Source organism: Peromyscus californicus, unplaced genomic scaffold (genome assembly GCF_007827085.1).
Source record: "Peromyscus californicus insignis strain IS unplaced genomic scaffold, ASM782708v3 Scaffold_12__1_contigs__length_115047231, whole genome shotgun sequence".
Taxonomy (NCBI): domain Eukaryota; kingdom Metazoa; phylum Chordata; class Mammalia; order Rodentia; family Cricetidae; genus Peromyscus; species Peromyscus californicus.
In genome coordinates, this window is record NW_026294413.1 from 80,668,145 (window position 1) to 80,687,864 (window position 19,720).

Sequence of the window (19,720 nt, forward strand, 5' to 3'; positions counted from 1 at the left end):
CAAACTCCTCAGAGATCTGCTGAATATGGCATTTAAAGTGTTTAATGAGCCGGGCGGTGGTGGCGCACGCCTTTAATCCCAGCACTCGGGAGGCAAAGGCAGGTGGATCTCTGTGAGTTCGAGGCCAGTTTGGTCTACAGAGCGAGTTCCAGGACAGGCAGGGCTACACAGAGAAACCCTGTCTCAGAAAACCAAAAATAAATAAATAAATAAAATAAAGTGTTTAATGAAAAAGCTTCCCATGGTAGACAGAGATCCCAGATCCTCGCAGGAACCCTAAGGTCTCCTTGAAGATAGATGGATCCCAATCACTCCACCTGAATTGTGGTAAGCTAGGCACTGGGAAAAACTGCCCCATGTATCACCTGCTGCTGGGGCTCTGCCCAAGCTGTGGACACTGTTGGGGTGACTGCCCTGCCCTGCCTGGTCACAGTATGGGCAGTCCCCCAAGGACTAAATCAGAACTTCTGGGTCTGGCAGCTGAAGTCCGATGCTGCTGTGTGGCCACCGTAGATTACATGCTGTCTCTATGATGGCCAGAAGACCTCCAACTGCAGCCTCCATTGAAGCCCTGGAGTCCATGGGAGCCTAGGGCAACTGTCTAGGTAGTGAGTCTCTTGTGGTTGTATTGATGTACAGGCCATTTGGATTACACTTCCTGCGATAATTTATCCTCCTCAGATCTCTGATGCTATTGACTGACTGTAGCTTTGTCAGCTTCACAGCAGCAAGCAAACCAGCTCCCTCCCCAAGGCTATAGCTGCCTCCTCTGCATATGTAAAAATCAGGCCTCAGGCCTCACTTCCTAGAGGTACTAGATCACCAGCTGAGAAAGACAGTTTACCTTGCTACCAGACTCAGAAAGGAGATAAACTCACTGATTCTTTTTTTTTTTTTTTTTTTTTTTTTGGTTTTTTCGAGACAGGGTTTCTCTGTGTAGCTTTGCGCCTTTCCTGGAACTCACTTGGTAGCCCAGGCTGGCCTCGAACTCACAGAGATCCGCCGGCCTCTGCCTCCTGAGTGCTGGGATTAAAGGCGTGCGCCACCACCGCCCGGCAAACTCACTGATTCTTTTAACCCAGAATCATTTTTGGGTTCCCAAACTTAAAAGGTGTGACTTGAAAGTCATTGACTCAGAGGCACAGGTGTACTGCCTTTTCCACCATGTGGATTTCAGTACAGATTACAAACACTGATAATGCTAACATATCTAAAACTTTTATCTCTTTTTATAAACGTGAAGAATGCTTATAAGCTTCAGGGCAGTGACTTGGATCCACCTCTTGCCATTCAAATGAATCACAGATAAGGACTGTCAATCAACCTGCCCAACAGCCTGTTTGTGTAGTCTACAGATTCCTGAGAATGGGATCTCTCTCTCTCTCTCTCTCTCTCTCTCTCTCTCTCTCTCTCTCTCTCTCTCTCTCTCTCTCTCTCCTCTTTCCCTCCCTCCCTCCCTCCCTCTCCCCCTCTCCCTCTCCCTCCCTCTCTCTCCGGGTCTTGGGACTCCCTTCTCCCAACTACCAGGACCACAGGTGTACACCCAAGATAAAAGTTTTCTGTAAACTCCTTAACTCTACCTTCTGTCCCTAGTCTGTTGGGGTTGGGGATTTAGCTCAGTGGTAGAGTGCTTGCCTAGCAAGCGCAAGGCCCTGGGTTTGGTCCTCAGCTCCAAAAAAGAAAAAAAGAACAATGTCCCAGCAGGGTTCAAATCACCTGCAGACTCTCCGAGCTGGCCAGCCGCAGGTGTCCCTCAGACCTGCGTCCAGGCAGCCGGCCATTCTGGCTACACTGGTTCTTTTACCTTTTTTTTTTCACCCCTTTTCCCTTTTTCCCTCTTGGTCTCCTGGTCTCCTCCCTCCTCCTCACATGGCCCAGGTCAGTCTGCTGGTCATGTCCGCTCTGGACTCTCCCAGATGTCTCTGCCTCTGGCTATGCTCTCCCTTTTATCTACAATAAACCTTCTCCTCCACCATACCTAGGAGCAGTCATGTCCTTTTTATTTATTTTTCATTCGCCAAGGTTGTTCTTTGGCGCACACACACACACACACATACACACACACACACACACACACACACACACATACACACACACACACACATACATACACACACATACACACACACACACACACACACACACACACACACAGAGCGGGACAGGGTCTTGCTATTCACCCTGGCTAGCCTCAAACTCATACTAATTCTCCTGCCTCAGCCTCACAAGTGCAGGGATCTCAGGCATGTACCATTATGCCAGCTAATTTTTAAATAAAATTACCTGATTTTTAAATATTGGTTCCATTTTTTTCTGTTTATCATTGTTGGTTAAACGGGCGCACTGCTTATGGCTGGCCGCCACCCACAGCAGCGATGTCGGAGGAGGAGAGTGCTGGTCGGAAGAATCACAAGCCATAGTTACCTTTTTAGAGCTTCATTGGGAGAGAGAGGGGAGAGAGAGAGCGAGGACAGAGGGAAGGAGAGATTGGCAAGAGAAGGGGGGGCGCACAGAGGTCCCACCCGCTTTTTAGGCTGGGATGCCGTTACAGGATGGTGATGTAATTAAGGACAGAATCCTTACAATCATTATTATTATTGCTGTGGCTTTTTGAAACAGGGTGTTATGGAGCCCAAGCTGGTCTCAAGTCCACTCTTATAGCTGAGGCTAGCCCTCTTCCTCCCCCTCCCGAGTGCTGAGACCACAGGCATGCACCAGCACACCTGGATTGTTTCAGCTACTTCTCCGGTGTTTAGTGCATTCTGCTTTCCTTGTGGCTTAGCTCACAAGCTATGGAAGAGCCAGGCCTGGCTCTTTTTTGTACCCCTCTCTTCTAAACACACACATGCACAGACACGACCCACCTTCCCTTCATAGCACCAGGCTGAGAACACTGAAAATGCCCAATAAAGAAGTGGTTTTGGCATGAATGAAGAGTCTAAAGGGCTTTTCCTTTCAACAATTATGGCCCAATAAATTATACTGGCCTTGCCTCCTGAAGAGAAAGGCCACACCAAGGCCTCCACAGCTGGGGAAGCTGCCAGAGCGCAGATGCGGGGCAACCTTGGCCCCCTTTGGCTGTCTACCTGGATCTGGGTTTAACAACTTGGCCTGCAGTTTTATGGCCTGAACCACCAGGCTCAACAGTGTGTGTTCTTTGTCCACACACTGGTGCCAAGTGTTGTGAGAACTGACTGTGAGGACTCACCCAGCTCTGGGAGCCATGCAAACAGGGAGGGGTTGTCTGTACCCCAGGCTGTGAGGCCAGGGGACCTGTCTGCAAAAGGAATCCTGTCTAGACCAAGAACAAGGAGACAGAAGTGGCCAGGCGTGGTGGTACAGGCATGTAGTCTCAACTGCTTGGGAGGCTGAAACAGGAATTCACGTAAGTCTAGAGCTGGAGGCCAGGATGGGCACACGCCAAAACTACATCATAAAGTATACATAGGAAATATAAATAAATATTTCATATCGATGTCTATACATCGATATGAAATAAAAATAAAATGATCTGGGTATGTGGCTCAGCTGGTAGAGCATTTGCCTGGCATTCAGGAAGCCCTGAGTTTGACCTACAGTACAATACAACCCTTGAATGGTTTTGCACACCTGTAATCCAACACGTGGGAAACTAGGCAGGAAGATCAGAAATTCAAGGTCATCTTCAGCTACAGAGTGAGTTCCTGAGACCCTGTAGAAAAATGAAGTTAATTAACTAGTTAGTTAACTAGTTGGTTAGTGGCATAGCCCCGGTGCTAGGATGGAGATTGAGGTTAGAAATGGGGTCATAGCGTGAGCTTTGGGGTTGTGACTGAGCTGGACAAAGCTGGACAAAGCTGGTAGAGAGGACCTACAAGTCAGATTTGCTTTCTCTAGCTCAAGTGCTGTGTGGTCCTGAAAAAATGCAGGAGTCCATCAAATTCAAGACTTCAGAGTTGGGGTTACATATCTTAACAGCCTAAGAAATGTAGTGTCCAAACAAGGGACAGAGGGTTGGAGGCTTCTGTGGGTGGGGTTAGCAGAGTCCCTGGCTTGCTGAATGCTCATTCCCTTTTTGGGTTATGAAGTCACTGATGCACAACTGTAAACAGAGCTCACAGTCGTGGTGTTGCTATGGTTTACAAGCCCCATTCTGGGGGCAGCGGGGGAATCACGGCTGGCAGTATCTATAGGTTTCTGTGTTGTAAATATGCCAGTGATAGCTGATTTCACACTACCCAGAATATAGTCCTGAACGCGTCATTGGGAAGACATCGCCGTCAGCCAGTGAGAGTCTGTCCTGCTCTTTGTACTCTGGGTTTTTCTTTGCTTGTTTTTTCGGTGCTGGTGACTGAACCCAGGCTAGCATGTCCGGCTAGTATGCCACCAACTGAGCTACATGTCTATGCTCTAAGGTTTCAGTTTTGTCTGTTATATTGTCTAGACTGGTGTTTGTGTATGTGTTCTCTACATGTATGTGTGCTCGTGTGTGTGCTTGTAGAGACCAGAGGTCAACATCAGGTGTATTCTGCACTCACCACCTATTTTACCTTTTTTACATTTTTTTGTTTACTAATTTTGTGTGTGACTGTCCTTGTCCCCTGTGCTCACCTGGATGCCATGACACACCTGTGGAGATCAGAAGACATCTTCCGTGTTCATTCCTTCTACCATGTTGGACTCTTAGGCTCGGCAGCGAGTGCCTTTATCCACTGACTGTCCTTCCAACTTTTTGTTGTTGTTGTTGTTGTTGTTGAGACAAGGTCTCTCACTGAATCTGGAGGTCAACAGCTGGCTAGAGTGGCTGAGTCCCAGGCTCTTGTCTCCACTACCTGCACTGGAATTACATCTACACATATTGCCACAGCAGCTTTTCCTATGGTTACTGGGGAATCTCCAGTCAGGTCCTTAAGCCTGCACAGGAAGCACTTTCTCTAGCCGTCTCCTCAGCCGCCTAGATTGGTCCTGAGCGAATGGACTCAGCTGGTCCTTCTGCCTTATCTCCTGAGTAGCCAGGACATGCTTGCACAAGTTCTGTATGTGCTGTATTTTTGAAGACAGCTAAGCTCATTAGCAAGAATACCATACCATGTCTCTAGGAGGCTCGTTATCTCCAGGAAGCCAATGACTATCGCTTGGAAGGCTGAGGTAGGGGACTGAGAGTTCTAGGCCAGCCTGGGCAATATAGCAGTGTCAAAAAGTATATGAAAAAATAATTCCAAAAAGTAGTGAAAGAACGTAAGAACTCCCCTAGTGAAAAGTACGTTGTGTGTGTTGTGAGGGGATGTTGTGATTATGGCGGCTTTGGGGACACTGTCTCGAGTATCCCAGGCTAGCTTCTCTCTACACAGCTCAGGAGGACCTTGAACTTCTAATCACAAGTGTTGGAATCACAGGGGTGTTTTTCTACTGCTGTGAAGAGACACTATGACCAAGGCAAATTGTAGAAGAAAGAGTTTATTGGTGCTTAGAGTATCAAAGGGTGAGTCCCCGGGCATCATGGCAGGGAGCACAGCAGCAGGCAGGCAGCTACGGCCCTGGAGCAGTAGCTGAGAGCTCCCATCTGATCCACAGGCAGGAGGCACGGAGATAACTGGGAATGATGATGTGGGCTTTTGAAACCTCAAAACTCACCCTCAATGACCTTCCTCCAACAGGGCTTTCCTTTGCCTTCACTACAGAGGAAGATTCCAAAACCTTTACTCCTGTATCCTTCAGGACTCCCAAACCACGAGGCTGATGCTTTCAAGTTCTGCTGCCTGCTTGGCAAGGGATCTGGAACTCTGCTTAACTTACATCTGCATAGGCTTTGCTTTATTGCTGCTCTTTATGGAGATGATTCCTTGGGCCTTTTCCTTTGCAGGATTAGCTGGGTGGGGACCAACCCCTAGGACACCAGTCCCGTTACTCTATTTCTCCTCATCTCTTTCAGCACAAGCCTTGGCACCGACATTAAGTTTCCTGGTACTCCAGCTGTACATTTCTTTTGCTCCACTGGCTCTTTTTCATTGTTGACCTGCATAAGACGGATCACTAATTACACATGACAGAGTCAATATTAGACCATCTTCAAATCTCCTCTTCCAACAAAAATTAGTCCAACATTTGGCCCCAGACAGATTCTTAGGACAAGGGTAAAAAGCAGTCACATTCTTTGCCAAACTGTTCCAAGAATGACCTCTATCCCAGTTGCTGATATTGTTTCCCTCTGAAACTCTCGAGCTCCACAGTCCACATTGCTCTCAGCACTAATGTCTACCAAGCTCCTACGAGATGGCCCATTAAACCTCACTTACAGCATCCAACCTTTCCTAGTCCAAAGTGCCCAAGTCTTCCACATTCCTGCAAAAAACAAAAACAACGGCAGGCGGTGGTGGCACATGCCTTTGATCCCAGCACTCTGGAGGCCAGCCTGGCTCAAGGCCAGCCTGGTTCAAGGTCAGCCTGGTCTACAGAGTAAGATCCAGGACAGGCACCAAAACTACACAGAGAAACCCTGTCTCCAAAAACAAAACAAAACAAACAACAACAACAAGACCAGCCTGATGAGCCCTGTCTCAGCAATGATGCAGTGGCTGGTACCAACTTCTGTCTCAGTTCCTTTTCTATCACAACAGAACACCATGACCAAGGCAACTTACAGAAGAAAGTGTTTAATGGAAATGTACAGTTTCAGAGAGTGAGTCCACGACCATCATGGCAGGGAGCATGGCACAGTGGCCCTTCTGAACCACAAGCTTGAGACAGAAAGAGGCAGAGAGAGAAACCTAACTGGGAAGGGCATTGACTGTCTTAGTTAGGGTTTCTATTGCCGTGAAGAGACACCATGACCACAGCAACTCTTAGAAGGGAAACATTTAATTGGGGATGGCTTACAGTTTAGTCATCATTATCATCATGGCGGGACATGGCAGCATGCAGGCAGACATGTTGCTGGAGAAGGAGCTAAGAGTTCTACATCTTGATGCACAGGCAGCAGAAGCAACTCTGTGTCACACTGAGTGTAGCTTGACCTAAGGAGACCTCAAAGCCCACACCCACAGGGACACACTTCCTCCAACAGGACCACACGTGCTACAACAAAAAAACCACACCTAATAGTGCCATTCCCTTTGGGGGGGGGGTGTCATTCTCTTTCAAACCACCACAGCATGTACTTTTGAAACTTCAAAGACCAACCACACACACACCTCCTCCAACAAGGCCACACATCCCAACCCTTTCCAAACAGTTCCACCAAATGGGGACCAAGCATTCAAATATGTGAGCCAATGGGGCCATTCTCATTCAAACCACCACACCACCATGCGTGATTCCTCCTGCAGTGTTGAAAATGAGACCCAGGGCCCTCCTCATGGCACCCCAGTACTCTACCGGTGGTGAGCTATATCTCCAGGCAGCCCAGCATGCTTGATGCTGATTTGTACCAGCTTGAGACACTCAAGCTGCAGTGTAGCTCACCCAGCACAAAGCTCTAGGTTTGATCCTTTTCCTGTTGCTACGATGAAATACCCTGACAAACCAACTTAAGAGGGGAAGGGCGTGTTTTGGCTCACAGTGCCAGGCTGCAGTCCATAATGGTGGGAAAGAAAGCAGGATCTTGAGGCAGCTGGTCACATTGCATCCCTAGTCAGGACAAAGAAGGAAGCAATTGAACCCCGCTCTCAGCTCTCTGTCTCCTCAGCTCTCTGTCTCCTCATGTGCAGTTTAGGGAGTGATGCTGCCCGTTGTGGGGGTTAGCCTTCCCACCTCAGTTAGCCTGCTCAAGATAATCCCTTGTTTTGGCTGGGCAGTGGTGGAGCACGCCTTTAGTTCCAGCACTGGGGAGGCAGAGGCAGGTGGGTCTCTGTGAGTTCAAGGCCAGCCTGGTCTACAGAGCAAGTCCCACAACAGGCTCCAAAGCTATGCAAAGAAACCCTGTCTCAAAAAAACAAAAAGAAAAAAGAAAAACAGGCTTGTCTCTTAGGCCATTCTAGATCCTGTCGAGTTGACAAAACTAATCACAACCCCCAACACCATACACATAACAAAAACAAACAAACAAAAACAACAAATAAAAGAAAACACATGGAGTTAATATGTAAGATTTATTTTTCTTTGTCTAAGTGTGCCGGGGGGGGGGGGGGGGGGGGGGGGGGGGGGTGGTGTGGAGGCTAGAAGAGAGCACCAGATTCCCTGGAGCTAGAGTTATGGACAATTGTGAGCTGTCTGCCATGTGTGGTAAGAACTGAACCCGGGTCCTCTGGAAGAGCAGCAAGTGCTATTAACATCTGAGCCATCTCTCCAGCCCTAAGCTCAGAAATACTTAAAAGAAGATCCAAGCTGGGCTTTGCTGTGGGATGGTCTGTATGTCAAGTGTGTTGCTGATTGGTCAATAAATAAATCACTGATTAGCCAGTGGCCAGGCAGGAAGTATAGGCGGGACAAGGAGGAGAATAAAGCTGGGAAGTGGAAGGCTGAGTCAGAGAGACACTGCCAGCCGCCATGATGAGAAACAGCATGTGAAGATGCCTGTAAGCCACGAGCCACGTGGCAAGGTACAGATTAATAGAAATGGATTAATTTAAGCTATAAGAACAGTTAGCAAGAAGCCTGCCACGGCCATACAGTTTGTAACCAATATAAGTCTCTGTGTTTGCTTGGTTGGGTCTGAGTGGCTGTGGGACTGGCAGGTGATAGAGATTTGCCCTGACTGTAGGCCAGGCAGGAAAACTCTAGCTACAGGGCTTGGTGATACGACCTTTAATCCCAGCACTTAGGAGGCAGAGGCCGGAGGATCTCTGTGAGTTCAAAGCCAGGCTGGAATACATAGAGAAACCCTGTCTCAAAGAAAGACATAAAAAGGAAAGAAGAAAACAAGCAAGCAAACCCAAAGCATTGATGTTTTTTCTTTCTTTTTTTAAAATGTGCATTGGTGTTTTCCTGCATATAAGTGTGAGGGTGTCAGATCCCCTGGAACTAGAGTTACAGACAGTTGTGAGCTGGGGTTGCTGGGAAATGAACCCGGGTCCCCTGGAAGAGCAACCAGTGCTCTCAACCACTGAGCATCTCTCCAGCCCCCACACTGTTTTTTCATATTGTTGTTGAGCTATTTGTATGTACTTGGGACATTAAGTATTTATGATTGTTGTTTTATCTTCGAGCTTGGACTCTATGTCTGTCCAAAAAAGCCCACCGGGTTTTTATCATAGCAGAGGTTGGGGTGAGGGGACTTCCGGGGTTTAGGACTCTGACTGGGGGACATGTTCCTAGGGGTATCTTGGTAAAAGGGAAATAAGTGTGTGCTAGGCTCAGGGGCATCAGGTGCTCTTATCAACAGTTAGAATGTTTGGAATGTCAGATACTTCCCCTTAGATCCTGGCCCTCCCTGGGTGGGGTCAGCTTACAGCTTTTCCTGGGTCTGGGTGGTACCTGCCAGTAAGCCTGTCATGGCAGCTGTGTCTGGGCCTCTAAGCCAATCTTGGCAGCTGTGTGGTCCAGCTGTTTTGGGCCCCCCACAATTTCAGCCAGCAATTGTGACTCCACAGTTACCAACCTGCTTCTCTGGCAGTGGCCTGGCCACTCAGGCTGCAGCCTGGCAGGAATTCTGTTCCCCCAGGCACCAACTCTGTCGCTACCATAAACATTAGCTTTAACTAAATCTCTATCATTCTGTTTATAAGTAAGACTTGAGAGTCAAAGGCTGGGGTGAGAACCTGCCAGCTCAGAGAGGTTGAGTAGCAACTAGCTGACCTTCTCTCCTTGCTGGCTTCTCCCCAAAAACCTGTCCTTCTGCTCCTCCAAAATGGAAAAAGCTGCACCACTCCAGATCCCTCCCTACTACTTCTGGTGCATCTCTCTCTTCCAGATGCCCTCTGATGTCCTATGATTACTTTCCGAAACTAGTTGGTAACTCAGCCTCCTGACACAAGGTTAATTTTATTTAATTAACAAAAATGCTAAGTTGGGGTTCACAGTGTGATCGAATATCCCCTAAAATATGATAGTTCAAAGAATCTGCCTGTTGTATATCTTAGGCCTGTGACTTCTCTCAAATATGCAGTTAGGTTTGTCCTCCATCTCTCCTTATCTCTTTCCTTGCCTATCATCCTGAAAGTTATTAGGTGACTGCTGTGATTTGGAGTGTCCTCCAAAGGCCCATGTGTTGAAGACTCGGTGCTACTGAGTGGTAGTGGGCACTTTTAAAGGGCAGGGCTCGGTGGAAAGACGTTCTGTCACTGGTGGATGTACCCTTAAAGGGGTGCTGTGACCCTGCTTGCTCTTCGTCTCTCTGTTTCCCGCTGCCATGCAGTGAGTTTGCCTTCTCCACCTTGTGCTCCAGCCATGATGCGCTCAGCCACCACAGGCCCAAAACAACAGGACAAGTGACGGTTAGCTAAAACCACGAGCCAGAAAAGCACACCTTATCCCGGGCACCACCAAAGGGAGACGATCAGAACAAAACCAAGAGTATGAGGAGAAGTAACAGTAATTTTGTATCTTGCTGAGATATATAACTTGAGTCTAATCGTAAAGGAATATGCTCCAAAATAATAGGTTGTAAAGTATTAATTATTTTAATTAATATTTCAAAAATATCAAAGACATGGGGATGAAAACTATTCCACATGGAGAATAAAAGAAACCTGACGATGGATGCAGCTGGTGATTTTGAGCCAGATCTGTGTGCTGTAAGGGACACTGTTAGGGCCATGGCACAATGTGGATGGAGCCCGGGAGTCAGATGGTATCAACACATCAGTGTTGCCCAGTCTGAAAGGTTGTGTTGTGGTTGTGTAGATAATGTCCCTGTGTATAGGGAACACACAGAGAAAGATCCAGAAGTGGGCGAGCACTGGTCAGTAACCACTGTCAGATAAAAATATCTTTGTATTTGTACTTTTTTCTTTATTGGAGACAGGTCCTCATGTAGGCTAGGCTAGCCTCAAAAACACTCTTTGTAGCCAAGGATGACCTTGAAATTCTGATCCTCCTGCTTCTACATCTCACTGGGGTTAAGGGCATGCTACACTGTGTCCAGTTTATTTGTTGCTGGGGACCGAATCCAAGGCTCCACACATGCTAGGCAAGCACTGAGCCATGACCAGTCCATGGATAGTACTTCCAATTTTTCTGTAAGTTTGTGCATCAAAACCCAAAGTCAAGTAATTGATTCAGATGTGTGATTTTCAATAAATATCTTTCTAAGTTTATAAATACTTGAAATGTGTAAGAGAAATTAGGTTTACCGTGTCTGAATGTTAATTTGTTAGACTTACAAAAGGTGCTTGAATGATTGGGAGACTCTGCTGCACAACTGGAATAGTTTGAAAGGCAACAACAGACTGTCATAGCTAGAAATGCAGACTGACAGGCTGGAAGTGTTTAACCAACTGTATAAATGGGACCAAATTATTATTTTAAAACTTGCAAGTAATTGCAAAAATTACCTAGACTTAGAAATAGCATAGTTTTCAATTGAATTTAAAAGTCTACTGACTGCTAACTTTTTAATACTAAAGAAAAATAGCTTTCTTTTCTTTGTAACAGATTCAACAAGTGACTAGCATTGCTAGAGCATGAACTTTGAGCTTAGAGCAATAAAAATTGAAATATAAAACACAATCTCTGACTAGTTAATCAATGCCAGAACATAACACACAGGAAACAATAACAAAACAGGACAGATGCCCAGCACGAAAACTGTGTGGCATACCCTGTGTATATGTTGGAGCCCAATCCAGAGGGAAATAGAGGAGGCACAGTAGTATTTGGCTTTAACGGGACAGCGTAGTCAACTACCGTGCAGCTCAATGGTAGAATGTTAACCTGGTATACATGAGGCCCAAGCCAACATCTGTGTACAGGCCAGCAACATGCCTCAGTAGGTAAAGGTGCTTACAGGCAAGCCTGGTAGCCTGAGTACAGTCCCCAGGAACCAAAAGAGAGAAGGAGGGAACTGACTCCTATAAATTGTCCTCTGACCCCTCCGTGCTTGCTGTGGTACACACATATGCATGAGCATGCTCACACAGACAGACACAGACAGACAGACAGACACACACACACACACACACACACACACACACACACACACACACACACACACACGCTTTTATTTGAAATGTCTATGTGCCAGGCCAGGCATAAGGGTAAACACCTTTAATTCCAGCACTGTGGAAACAGAAGCAGGCAAAACTCTGTGAGTTTGAAGCTAGTCTAATCTATAGATTGAGTTCTAGGCCAGCCTAATCTATATAGCAAGTTCTAGGCCAGCCTGGTCTACAGAGTGAGTTCTAGGCCAGCCTGGTCTATATAGCAAGTTCTAGGACAGCCTGGTCTACATAGTGAGAGCTAGGCCAACCAGGGCTACATAGTGAGACCCTGTCTCAAACAAAGGAAAAGTCATATTAAAATCTGTGTGCTTGTCAACTGTGTGTGCTTTCTTGTAAAAGACAAACGGATGCCTTGTCTCCTTGTCTGTCTCCAATGTTCAGAACAAGACCAGAGCCACCAGAGACGATCAGAAACTTTCATGACAGTCCATGGCTCTGGAATCTTCAGGGAGGGTAGAACGTGTCCTTGTCCACTTGAGAATGCAGTGGCCACTGAGCACTGCTCTTCCTCACCATGACATGTGTCCTTTCTGGCTTCTGTCCACATAGAACCCAGCAGGTAGACTCACTGTGAGCTCATTGCCGTCTTTGCCAAGGCTGAGGAAGGGAAGCTGCCCTGACAGGCAAGAGAGAACCATAGGTGAAACCAAGGAAAGCAGAAGGGTCAGGCACAGCGTGGGCATCCGGGAATGTGGGGCAGGGTCCAAACCACTCCCCCCTGAGCCTGCCCCACCACCAAGCAAGCGTTTCATCAATCTTCTCTTTTGTCCCAGCCCCTGTTGTGATCACGTGGGAAACAGGCATTTCCTGGGTTTGTCCTGTTCTTGTTCTAGTCACAAAGAGAAACAGCAAAGTGTAGTAAGGGCTGGCGGCATGACTCGGTTGGAAGCACAAAGCCTGGGTCAGGCCAAAGGTGCTCCAGAGCTCACCACTGCACAGTGCAGGTGGAAGCAAGGGGACCGGAAGTTCAAGGTCATTCTTGGTTACATTAGGAGTTTGAGGCTAACCTAGGCTGTAAGAAAATCCTGTGTCAAAACAAAACAAAACCAAGAAAAAAGTGAAATCAGTTAATAAATGGTATGGCTCATTCTAAGGAGATGGGCATGCTGGAGGAAAGAGCAGGTCATGGAAGATGGAGAACGTTCTAGAATATGAGGGGGAGCTGGCTGTAGTGTTAAATCTTGGAGTAAGAACAGGCTTCATGGGGAGAGGGAGAGACACTTGGACAAGCTTTGAAGGTAGGCCTGCCCAGGCAGGCAGAGGGCATGGGGCCTGGTCCCTCAGCATCTGTGTGATGGGTGGACCACCGTGCTCTTTCTGGCCTGAAGCGGGAGTGGGGGGCTATGACCACCAGAGCACTTCTCCCTTGGAACTCAGGTGACAGGTTGGCAGAGAGATGAAAACAAATGAAAGGTCAGAGGGGGCAACATCAACAAATCACCAGCCACAGAGACGAAGAGCCCAAGTGGCCGCCACCTCGGGAGGCAAGTGGAGCATGTCCATGTGCCTGAGCAGCTGGCAGGGAAAGCGAAGGACAGGAAAGATGGCTCCTTAAATAAGCCTAGCTTACCGACTCAGTAAGTATGGACCTCACAGGTTAGGTCTGTGCTAAAAGAGAGGGGAGGGAGTGCCTTTATTTTCAACCATTGTTAGAAGAGAAACCTATCGCTTCCAGGCACGCTTACAAAGTTCTGGAAACAGCTATCCAGTCGAGTCTCCCCATGGGAACTTGAAATGTAAAAGGCTCTAAAGAGAGCTTCGTTGCAGGAGGGGTCAGGCGAGGCGGGGAGACAGCAGTCCAACCCCAGCGACTTCTGACAACAGGGTTGACTTCTCACTCAGACTCTGTGTATCCGAGTTGGCTGGGGCTGCTGTGACGCGTCTCGTCATTATGGGGCCCAGACTGAGGGAGCAGCTGTCATCTGCACACAGCCAGTCGCCATGACAAAGGGAGAGTCCTTGGAAGCTTCTTGCTAGCACACTGAAACGCTTCAGCACAGACACGAACACTTCAGTTGTCCCTCGGTGACAGTGTGGGACTGATTCCAGGATTCCTGTGGACACCAAAATCCTCATATAAAATAGTCACTGCCTAGAATCTGTGTGCATCTTCCTGTGCGCTTTAGATGGTTTAGAAATGTACCTTTATTTATTTTACATATTTATGTGCACATCTGTGTGGAGTCAGAAGACCACTTGCAGGACTCGGTTCTCTCCTTCTACTATGTGGGTTCTGGGGATCAAACTCAGGTTGTCAGCTTGGGGACAAGGGCCTTGGCCAGCTGAGGCATCTCTCCAACCCTTGGTCATTTTTTAGATTAATTCTACGTAAACAGCTGTACTGCATTGTTTAGGTAATAGCAACGAAAAGATAAATCCAAATGTGGTTAATAGAGATGCGATTTTGGCTTCAATATGTTTTTTCTCTAAAGCTGGTTGAATCTTCGGGTGCAGAAGCCTGTGGGTACAGAGGGCCGCCTACCACTTTGAACTCATTGGTCAGCAGGCGTGGCACAGCTCTGACTACACCCAAGAGAACCAAACCCAGATTTCTAACACTGACCAGGAAGCAGAGAGCTGAAAGGATGGTACAGACAACACCAGATCCTTCCAGAGCTCACTGCATGCAGACAACTGCAAACTAACCTGCCAATCAGAACTCAGCACACAGCATGTCCACGTCATTGTCATGCTGTCCCTGAGAAGCAATGTACTCTCTGGTACAGCAAGGTAGCCACAGCTACCTATGAACGGAGAAGCACAATAAAGCAGTGTGGTTGAGCCTGTCACAAAGACACCTCTGAGTGGGAGAGAACACGGAAGGGCAGACTCTCCAGTTGTGAAAAGGGACAAAAGCGTACCAGCTGCCTTCTAGCTTATTCAGGAGAAAGTCCCTGGCACACAACCACAAATACCTGAGACTCCCCACTGCCAGGATGAGCAGGAGGGCAGCATCCCGAAAGAAAGCCGAGAGGTGATATCTCCAGAGAGGGCACAGGCATGGAGGGCACCCGGCAGATCTGGTCCTCAAGCAGCAGGCTGTCTACCCAGGCAGAGGGTGCACCCAGCACTCACCGGATTCAGCTGAGAGGCACCTGCTGGGAAGGCCTCCCCACTTGAAACATGCCAGCAGACCCTCAGTAGTCGCCATGGACCCAGCTTACCCACCTCAGTCACTAGCAACTGTGGCCTTCTTGGCACCCGAGGCTGTGTTTTGTGCACCTCCCTGGTTTCTAGTCTAGGACCCAAGACTTGAGAAGCACTTCATAATTGTTTGTTCAGTGATGCAGACCAAGAGAGAGGAGCTAGAGATGTAGCCCATTGGTAGTGCATGCTTAGCATGCATGAGGCCCTGGGCTCCATCCTCAGCACCCTACAGCCTGGGAATGGCAGTGCAGGTCTGCAATCCCAGCACTGGGGGTGGGATCAAGAGGGTCAGAAGTTCAAGGTCATCCTCATCTATATAGCAAGTTCTAGGCCCTTCTGAGATGTTGGAGACCCACCCCCACCCCCAACACCGCACAAAGAGTCAAAGTAGGAAGCAATACAAAAGCAGATCTCTGGATGGGGTGGCAAACCCTCTACAGCCCAGCATTAGAGAGGCAGAGATAGGAGGGCTTCTGGAGTTCGAGGCCACCCTGGTCTACATAGAGAGTTCCAGATCATCTGCATAGTGAAAATCTGTCAAAAAGGAGGAGGAGGAGGAGGAGGAGGAGGAAGATAGGAAGCGGGGAGGAAGGGAGGAAAAAGAAATGAAGCAAAGAATGATATAATTTCTCAGAAACCAAAACCATACTCATCCTGGGAGGATCAGGGATGGAAGGCGACACAAGCTACCCGGGCCACCCCCGCCACTCTTGCCGAAAGGCACAAAACGTGCTGTGGAGATTTAAAGCTGAGAGCGGAGGCAAGGCTTCTGGCGGAGGGTAGCTTGCGGATCTGCTGTAGGACAGCAGTGGCATTCCAGGTCGGTGAACTGGACCGAGGAGAGGGTCCCCCCTCACAGGAAACCTGCAGCCACCTGGAACCCACAGCTTGACTGTCTGGAGTGTGAGGAAAGCAGAGGTCGCCCTGGGCCAACAGCAGGGTGACCCCTTCTCCATCAGAATTCTAACTGTGTGACCTGGGGCCCAGCCACTGCCACCCCGGCAGAGTCACTGAGCTGCTGTCCTCACGCAACAACAGAGTTCCAAAGGACAGCCGTAAGCCAAAGCTGTCAAGAGGCATCTTCCTCCCCTTCCCCCAACATCAGAGACCCAGAGAGGCAGCACAGCGCTGTATCTCTGACCTCTGCAGCTAGACAGAAACGCCTGACTACTCTTTCAGAGTCTGGAAGTTTTCACACTTCAGTCTTCTGAACAGTGACTGGTAAGCCAGGCCCTGGTGGCCCAGCCTTTAATCCCAGCACTCTGGAGGCAAAAGGAAGCAGGTCTCTGTGAGTTCGAGGCCAGCCTGGTCTACATGGCAAGTTCCAGGATGGCCAGAGTTACACAGAGAAACCCTGTCTCAAAAAACAAAACAAGCCGGGCGGTGGTGGCGCACGCCTTTAATCCCAGCACTCGGGAGGCAGAGCCAGGCGGATCTCTGTGAGTTCGAGGCCAGCCTGGACTACCAAGTGAGTTCCAGGAAAGGCGCAAAGCTACACAGAGAAACCCTGTCTCGAAAAACCAAAAAAAAAAAAAACAAAGCAAAAATAGGGACTAGTGGACCTGGAGATATGGCTCAGTGATTAAGAGCATTTGCTGTTCTTGCAGAGGACCTGAGTTTGGTTTCAAGCACCCATATCAAATGGCTCACAACAACCTGTAATTCCAATTCCAGGGGGTCCAGCACCCTCTTCTGACCTCCTAGGGCAGTGCACATATGTGGTACATATACAGACAAGTAGGTGCACATACACACACATAAAAATACACATATGCAGACAAGCAAGCATACATACACACACATAAGTGAAAAATTTAAAACCTGGTAGGTTTTAAATGAAAAGACTGGCAAGATTTAAAAAAACGAAAACAAACAAACCCCCCCACACACCCACACACACACACAGGGTCTTTTATATCCCAAGCTGATCTGGAACTCACTATGAGCCAAGAATAACATCAAACTTCTGGTTTTCAGGCCTCCAACTTCAGAGTGACGGGATTACAGATGTACACTACCATATCTGGTTGTATAGTTCTGGGAATCGAACCCAGGACTTCATCCATGTTAGGCAATCTACCAACTGGGTCTCATTCCCAGCCTGGATTATAAACTTCTGTGTGTGTGGTATTAGAATTCACACAGGTCCTTATGAGTGTGTTCTTCAGAATGATTTATTTAATTTTACATGTATGGGTGTTGACTAGTTACTTTTCTATTGCTATGATAGGACACTATGACCAAAGCAACTTATGAAAGAAAATATTTAATTTGGGGACTCACAGTTCCAGATAGTTAAAGTCCATGATCATCATGGCTGAGATCATGGCAGCAAGTAAGCAGGCTTGGTGCTGGAGCAGTATCTAAGAGCTTTACATCCTGATACAAGAGTTGGGGGCAGCAAGAGCTAACCAGCAATAGTGTAGGCTTTTGAAATTTCAAAGCCCATCCCAGTGACACATCTCCTCCCAAAAGGCCACGCCCCCTAATCCTTATCAAACAATTCTACCAACTGAGGACCAAGCATTCAAATATATGAACCTATGGAGACCATTCTCATTCAAACTACCACAGGTGTTTTGCCTGCATAGATGTCTGTATACCATACATGCAGTACCCAAAGAGTCCAGAAGAGGGTGCTGTGTGCCCTGGAACTGGAGTTACAGATGTTTGTGAGCGCTATATATGAGTGCTAGAACCTGAACTTGGGTTCTCTGGAAGAGCAGCCCATGCCATTAACCACTTAGCCATCTCTCCAGCCCTCCAAAACTGCCATATTTGCTACAGTCACTTGTCAATTTGAGGGACACAGGTAAGGTTACCAGCCACTCAGACTGGCCAGACAATCTGATTTCAGGCAAGGGTCTCAAGTATTCATCTATTCAGATCTTACAGGACCACAAATGTGGGCACCTGGAGGATGTTTGGCCTTGATACCCAGGTGTGCTGGCACTGTGGACACCTCATTTGAGAGGTGAACTATTGTGAGAGGCCAGGGAGCTAGGAGGAAATGGCACAGGCCTTGACTCCTTAGGCACGTTGAACATGAACATACCGTTGGCCTCCGTGGCCTGGCCATTCTGACCTCAGCATCCCAGACGAGTACTTCCCAGCTGTCAACAGTGCTTCTCCGTGGGATCGAAGGCCCACTGCCCCGTGTCTCCTCACAGACAGACCAGCTGTCTATACCTATGGGAAGTAGCTGGACCTGAAAGTATGTGTACCCTCTCCAAAACTCAGACCCCAAATCCTTTCTCCATCTAAATAAAGTGACTTAATAAGCTTCCCTTCCTTTATAGAAGTTTCTCATCCAACTCAGCCATTTACCTGCCAAAAGAATGCTCTATGGCAGCTAAGCAGAGTTGTGAAGTTCTCCACAAACTTGTGTAAAATGGAAATTAAGCATCAGCAGCAGTGATGTAATTATGAAGTATATTCTACAGGAAGGGTTTCTGCTAGCATATTTAGACACACTTTGGGTTCCATAGAATAAAACATTAATCCTGGGCTAATTGAACACTTATATGGGGGTGGAGAGATGGCTCATTGGTTAAGAGCATCAGCTGCTCTTCCAGAGGTCATGAGTTCAATTCCCAGCCACCACATGGTGGCTCACAACTATCTGTAATGAGATCTGGTGCTCTCTTACGGCCTGCCGGCATTCATGTAGGCAGAACACTGTATATATAATAAATAAATAAATGTTTTTTTAAAAAATAGTCATATGATATAGAATAATCTTGTTTCCTATTCACTGGGTCATCATCCTCGTCTTTCTGCGTAATTAGATTCATAAATTATAATTTCTAATGTCTTAAGTTCACAGGTAGGTGGCCTCCCCCTGGGGTGGGCACCAAGGGGATTCAATGATGTAGGAGCAACTCCAGGTCAGGCCCTGAGCAGAGCAGAGGGTACACCTTAACACCAGAGTCTCTGACTGGGCCATCTTGAGTTGGCCCCAGAGAAAGTAACCCTAAGTGAAAACCAGGGATGTCATTTTCCAAAGGATACAGCATTTCAGCCCTTAGGAAGAGGACATGGGAGAGCAGAGAGTCCATTGTGCTGGACAGGAAGGATGCTGAGCAGGAAGCATCGTAGGGGAGTCACCATAAAGCTGCCTTCTGTTTACATGGACTAGTCTCTAGTTATACAGAGGCAGAGTTCCACAGTGTCCCAGGCTGGCCTCACACTCATGGGAATCCTCCTGCCACAGCTTCTCAGGTGCCAGGATTGCAGGCATAACGAAGCATGTTATTACACCTGCTTCTATGACTAAGGACAAGTGAGAGCGGCCTTTTCTGTAAGAACAGGGATAGAATGTTTTACTTTTTTTTTTAGTTTTTCGAGACAGGGTTTCTCTATGTAGCTGTGCGCCTTTCCTGGATCTCACTCGGTAGCCCAGGCTGGCCTCGAACTCACAAAGATCCACCTGGCTCTGCCTCCCGAGTGCTGGGATTAAAGGCGTGTGCCACCACCGCCCGGCTTGAATGTTTTACTTT